The 7,140-nt window shown below is 34.7% G+C and overlaps 1 non-coding gene across 1 annotated transcript; it reads right to left on the minus strand.

Moving 5' to 3' along the window:
* Nucleotides 1-542: 542 nt before the first annotated feature.
* TRNAV-AAC (transfer RNA valine (anticodon AAC)) lies at nucleotides 543-616 on the minus strand. The gene has a single exon. It is a non-coding gene; the product is annotated as a tRNA-Val (tRNA).
* Between the last annotated feature and the right edge of the window lie 6,524 nt (nucleotides 617-7,140).

The following is a 7,140-nucleotide window of genomic DNA, read 5'->3' on the forward strand; positions in this document are numbered from 1 at the left end:
AATATATTATATAAAAAGTTAAAAAAATATATCAATTATTCGATTTACTTTATATGACAACTCATTTCCTTTAAAAGAATGTTAATAACAATTATTATAACCGTTATAGTAAGCCTAAACCAAACACATTAGCCATATATAACCATATAAAGATATTATTGAATTCTAATCATATACTAGGACTACAATTTATTATTATTATTTATCTAACGTGAGCATAATTTAACTAATTAATGTAATATTTTGTCAAATCAATCAAATATTCTAATTGTTCTCTAATTATATATGTTTTACTTTTTTAAAAACCTAAAATTTTATGCAAAGATTGGATTGAAATAACCAAATTTAATTTCAAAACAAGAATTTAAAGTTTGTTTAGATTGAGAATACCAAAAAACTTGAAAAAAGAAATATCTCTTTTTAGTATTGAACATCATGATTGTAATGCGATCCAGTAAAAAGAAGAATGAAGGAGCAAAAAAAGTAATAAAATGAAAATAAAAACAAAAGAAAATAAATAAATAAAAGAATAAAAAACAAGGTGGCGTCGCCCGGACTCGAACCGGAGACCTTCAGTGTGTTAGACTGACGTGATAACCAACTACACCACGACACCATTTTGTTATTTTTCTTTTAGTATTATTCCTGACTTAATATTTCATGCCAAAAATAGAATTCATCCATGAATTAATATTTCCACTGATTTTCTCTCTCTAATTTCATTTTTATCTTTAAAATTGTTACCCTCGTGAAAAGAAATACTTTTGTTCTAAAATAAATAATTAATTTAAATTCATATGATTTGAAAAATGAAATATTGATTAAACTATTAAAAAAAATCCTAAAATATTGAGTTGGTTTCGACTATACTCCCAATTTTTTAAATTTTCATTTATCTCCTAATATTCGAAGTTTGTTTCAAAAACAACCATCTCGCAGTCTTTTGTAGTTAAATTCATCCAAAAACAAGTTCGTATTAGCTTATGTAAACATATCCAAACACGTACATAAAAAAAAGAGACATAATGTATCTCTGAATCGTACATGTTGTCTTTCTTACTCCTTTCAATTCTAATCCACTATATATATATATATATATTTTGTTATTATGGTCATAATTTTTTCGCTAACTCATCTCGTGTGTTTAGATTATTTCACTTAAACAACACATAAACAAATACAAACTCCATGATTTAAGGGTATAATTGAAACCAACGGTAGTTAGGTATACTTTTTTATACTTTAACAGTTAAATATTCCATAAATTAAAATTTGAAACTACTAATCTTTTTGCACAAAAAGTAACATCAAATTTCTTTTTGTTTTTCTTAACTATCAATAGAGTCGTATTCTTACCTACAACATTCTGCTTTTGTCAAGAGATCAAGAAGATCATATTCTTTTTGTCATAAAATTTTTATTTTGTAATGGGAGAGCCATTTTTGTGCATTACAAACAAAAAAGCCAGGTTTGTTTACTCTCTAATATTCGTACCCATTTTCAAAGAACAAATTTGGAAAGAATGTCTGCATGTGCTGATAATTAATAATTTAATTTCCGTTTCTATTTTCTTTGTGCATCAACCCTCCATAGATGAAGCAAAAGAGAGTTTTTTTATTCACATAAATCCACCAATTACATATATTACACAAGGAAAAACAAATAAAACAAACTGAATTAGCTGTACTAATTTGTACACAATTTACACCTAAAAAAGCACTTTAAGGCATCGCGAGAGAATGGTTTCGATCTACAGTGGCCACCTACCTAGGATCTAATATTCTATGAGTTCTCTTTGTATAATCATGCATATTGTTCTGTAAGATTAGTTGAGGTGTGCATAAGCTGACTCGGAAACTCAAAATAGGAACAAAAGAGCAAGGAAATTGTGAAGTAATTAGTTATATTACCAACCCTAAAAGTTGCCAAATTCAAACGCTTCTAAAAGTTTGGGCTTGGATTAAGAAGAAGGGTAAAAAATGGCAGACAAGATATGGAGATCAAGTTTCTTTTCATTATGACTACATAATATACATTTTTTAGCAAAATGAAGGATTCTTCAAAATATAGCTTGATGTCTCTCACTACTTCAGCTGAAATGACTTCTCTGTTCCAACCTTGAAAGTCATTTCGTGTTCTGAGAGTTGAGTCCAAGAACTAGTTTCCTGTAGAAAAGTGCAAACATGATTAGCAGCGCCTGAATCTAATATCCAGGTTAAGTGAGAATTTTCCATTAAGCATGTTTCAATTACAAGTAAATCTGATTTACCTTGTTCAATTAGCCTTTTCAGCTTTCTTTTCAGCCAAATAATTGGGGCAGTTGCATTTCCAATGCCCGTTCTCTCCACAATAGAAACACTTTCTTTTAGGAGCCTTTGTTTTAGCAGTAGGTTTCTTCTTCCCTTTTCCATTTTTCTTCATCTGGATACTTTTATCTTTAGAGGATGAAGGGACAAACTTCTTTTTATCTGAAGGCTTCATTCCCGAAGATGATCCCTTCAGAAATTTTTTCTGATGTGAAACAACATTTGCTTCACTTTCTTTTAATTTCATCACCGATTGGTAAGTCTAGAGTTCATTTAATAAAGGAGTTAGATTATAAACAATATTATTCATTACGGTATTAGTTCAGAAGGTCAAGAAGCTCATCGGAAGAGACTCCAAGATCATACTAACTTAACTAGTTTTGTGAACCCCGAATCCCAATTTTACACTTAAGTGTGTTTTCTTATTTAAATTGTCTTAATTTTCCACTTAATTGTGTGTCCCTATTTAAATTTGTATAAATAAGTTGAGTAGGTTGATGAGAAAGTTAGTGTGATTGGTGAAAGAAGGAATGGGGTTTTGAAAAGAAAAAAAATATGGAATTGAGTTTGGAAAATTCGGGGAAGAATACGGCTAAGTATGAAAAATTAGGTGAAGTACGGAGTAAGGAATTAAGGAAAATATAGTAAATATTATTTTGGAATTATCCTAGAAGATCCGTGTAAAAATATCATTAAGTGGTGAGTAAACGGGTAAAAAAAATATATACGGGGAACATTTGTCACAATAGCTAAAGATTGGAGAGAAAACTTGGAGAGAAAGATGGAGAGAACGAGATCATTGAGATCGAGACCAGCGAGATTGGAGAGGAAATGGGAGAGAGCGAGATTGGATAGAAGATGGGAGAAAGCGAGAAAGCTAGAGAGAGCAAGAGTGGAGAGAGCGAGACCAGGGAGAAAGCTGGAGAGAGCAAGAGTGGAAAGAAAAGTTGGAGAGAGCAAGAGTGGAAAGAAAAGTTGGAGAGAAAGCTGGAGAGAGCGAGGGAGAGAGCGAGAGTGAAGAGAGCTGACCAGCGAGAAAGTGGGAGAGAGCGACACTGCCGAGAGTGGTGTGAGCGACACTGCCGAGAGCGGAAAGAGCGAGAGCGCCTATGTGTTAGCCTTGCTTTGTCTGATTCGAACGTCACGCCCACGCCTCGCCTATGCATTGAACGGTCGAGCAAGTTTCTGGGCAATGTATTTGGACGCGTTGGGGTGGATTATGTATATAAAAACCCTAATTTGAATACAAACAAAGCTTGAAGACGTAAGGGCAAACTTCAATTAAAATCTAGGTGTCCGATTAAGAGAAATTTTTAAACCCTAAGAAATTGTATTGGATGCATTTGGGAAGAACACATTGAACCAAGGTCAAGTCAGCTTACGTTGATAAAGGGAGGATTAAACATTTGCCCATGCAGCCAAGTAGGTGTTGTCAATCCCACGAGTAATTTGAACGCCTATAAATAGGGAGTTGGGATTTCATTTTCAAATCAAACAAAAATCATAAATTTCGTAGAGAAAGTAGAGGGCAGTGAGGCTTCAGAGGAATGTTTCGATTTTGGACGAGGAGATCTTCCAATATACTCGTGCGTTTGGAGTGATTCCAAAGCCATCTGAAAGATTTGGAAGTCTAGTTTTTCAGAGTAGGACTGCCGAAGGAAAAGGCTCAAAGTAACTGGGCTGGAGGTTGAGAAGAATGCAGAAGGGTTAGACTATCGAATCAGTCTAGGCAGTCTTGAATATTTTGAGATTCTGGCCAAACCACGAGGAATTCTGAGCTGAAAGTTTAGGGTCAAATTCCTAAGACCTTTAGAATAAGTTTGTAGAAGGAAGTATTTCCATATAAGATTTGGAACTATGAGTAATCTAAGTTGTAAGTTGAATATGGATTCTAGGGGTGAAAAAGGGACCCGAGAAGCTACTAGAGTGAAAAGTTCCTAAGAGTTCGAGGTGAGTGGCTAAAATGTTTTCGAACTAAAACGTTTTTAAATTGTTTTGATTGCAAACGTTTTATAGAAAGTATGTTTGCGAAAATAATTCTCATGCCTACTAGTTTTCTAAAGTGGTTTCCAAGCAAGTTTGAATTGTGATTTGAACGCATGCATATTGTTGAAAAACTATTTACATATGTATATGTATTGATTTTATCCAGCATGCGTTACCATCTTAAAAGCTATGTTGTATATGTGTTATACTATACATGTTTTAAAGAGAAAAGTTGTTTATAAATAGTTTTGGTAAAATGTGATGCCGAAGTACAAGGAGAAGGCATCCACCCAACTAGATACTAAAGTACAAGGAGAAGGTATCTATTGGTACTGAAGTACGTTGGAGAAGATATCCTGTAGCTCGATACTGAAGTACAAGGAGAAGGTTGTAGCTTAATTTTACTGTTTTATGTTTAAAACTGTTTTATATAATTTACGCTTGGAAAATATTTATGCTGCAAAAGTTTATATTTCAGATAAAACTATTTTCTGAAATTATGCATGAGAATTTACTATGTTTTTTCGGTCACTCACGGGGCGTAAGCTCACCCCGTTTTGAAATGTTTTTGTTTTTCCCCCCAGGTAGCGGTCAAATTCTCTGAAGACGGTTCAGTATCTGCTCTGCCACTAAAGGACTAAAAGACTTGTAATCGTTTTGCTAGGTGGTTACTGTTAATATTGTACACATGTTACTATTGTTCATATAGGGACTAGGGTTTGTGGGTTTTGGGACTTGTAAATCTAATGTTGTAAATACTCTAAACATATTAAGTTTCTAAATTAATAAATTGTGGGCCTACAGCCGTCCCATTGCGTATAATTTTTATTTGGTATAAGAGTTATTCCGCAAGAGTTTTTAGGAAGTAAGTGTCAGCCTAAGGGTTGATAACTGCTGCAGTCATGCCCTTCTCTAGGCTAAGAGGGTGATCTGGGGTAGGGTGTGACAAGTTTCGTCTATGGTAGCCCCGTGAGCTTCTACGATGTTAAAGTGAACCATCATGTCTAGGACATGTTCCCTGACATTGGTTCCATCTTTCATACATGAGTTATAAACATATTTTATAGCCTCATATCGCACAGAAGATGACGGTTGCCCGAAAATTTCCAATGAAGCCATAATTTCACAGGCAGTGGGCATGGCTTCATGTTTCTTGTTGAGCACATCAAATATGCTTGCCAAGATATAGGCTCTCACTTTCTCATTAGCGCTCACCCATCTATCATAAATTTCCAAAACATTTAGGTTAGTATTTGAATCGGGAAGAGGAGGACATTGCTCCATTAAAACAAACCTCAGGTCGTCAACCACTAATATTGTATTTATATTCGATTTCCAATTAGAATAACCTTCTCTGTTGAAATTTTCGGAAGCAAAAAGTTGAATAATCGAGTTTGTCAATGCTGAAAAATAAACAAATTCTATTAAATCTATGCCTTTGAACCCAATTTTAGCAAAAAGTAATAAAGTACCCATATTTCTTTATTTATTTGCAACGATATTTTAGTGAGTTAGAAAAGATGCTACCGAAGGGCAGTCAAATATTCTTTCACATAAGCAAGATAATCTTGACCAAATACTATATCCAAAATAACTCTTATTCCTATAGTTTGTTTGGTTACCATTTTCGGTCAAGAACTTCACTAACATTTAGTAACTCTTGTAAGTGTTACCTGGCATTTTCAGATCTTATAGAACAATATGAACATGACTCCGATTTGGAAGACAATGTTCAAGACGGAACTTATAAGACCCTATTCATTTTTAAGCTTGGGTTGTTCTGAATCCTATGTTACAACTCTCCCAAAGGATCCTTATAGTTAACGACTAGCTAGTGTCGCCTAAAAACAACAGCAGGTATAACATAAGAATCTCACGGTTCAAACTAATGGAGGAGATCATAGGATATGTTGACACATTTCCTTCACCCACTTACTATAAACTATTTCCCCCATTCACCTTGTTATTGACCCATGCAAACACTTTCTGAATGGAGCAGTCACAGTAAAAGCGACACGAAACCGAGCATGAATCTCATGATGTGAACTCTTGAGGCCATGAGAGCTAACAACAACATATCGAATTAATTGTTAATCTCCCACTGAAGTGTTCTAAATATTTTGGTATTCCTTTACTTAGGAATATTCTGGCTAAGTTTAAACAACCTAAGTGTATATGATTTTATCCAAGTATAATGTTTATATTTGGATTTTAACCTACGATGTCTAGGTATAAACTAATTTTAAACCTCATATCGCTCACACAAGCTCATAAAACCAGTTAACAACGCTCAATATTTCGATCATAATCCCTAAGTAGGAGGTGTTATGTAAACCGTCAACTTAAGTACCCCCAGCCTAAGATAGGATTATTAAACCGATTAAGTTTGTAACCGTATTTTATAAGATAACGACCTAATTATTACATAAAACAACCAAATCTGGCTCCATAACACTTCTAAACTGCTCGAACCGCCCCGAATCGGGCCCGAACCTCTCGAACCGTACCTCCAATGCTCAAAATTGGGTTGAACCAGGCTTAATCAGGTTGAACCATACCTCCTTAACCCGAACCAACTGAACCGGTTCACTTGGACCGCCGTTTAGGCGCACGCGTGCATGCTGGGCTGGGATGAATAATGCCGCAACGCTGCATCCTAGAGTTCCAATGCCATGGGATGTTCTTCACAATTCTGGGCTGGAACATGAATAGCATCGTGACGCTCCAAGAAGGTTGTGGCCGAAACTCGAGTTTTATGTTGCTAACCTTCGTTGCTTCTTTCTTCAATTACACCCTAATTTCAACTCTAATAACTCCAATCAAACTACAGACACTTAATCACACATTA

Source organism: Benincasa hispida, chromosome 11, assembly GCF_027475165.1.
Source record: "Benincasa hispida cultivar pf3 chromosome 11, pf3_genome.v1.1, whole genome shotgun sequence".
NCBI classification, from domain to species: domain Eukaryota; kingdom Viridiplantae; phylum Streptophyta; class Magnoliopsida; order Cucurbitales; family Cucurbitaceae; genus Benincasa; species Benincasa hispida.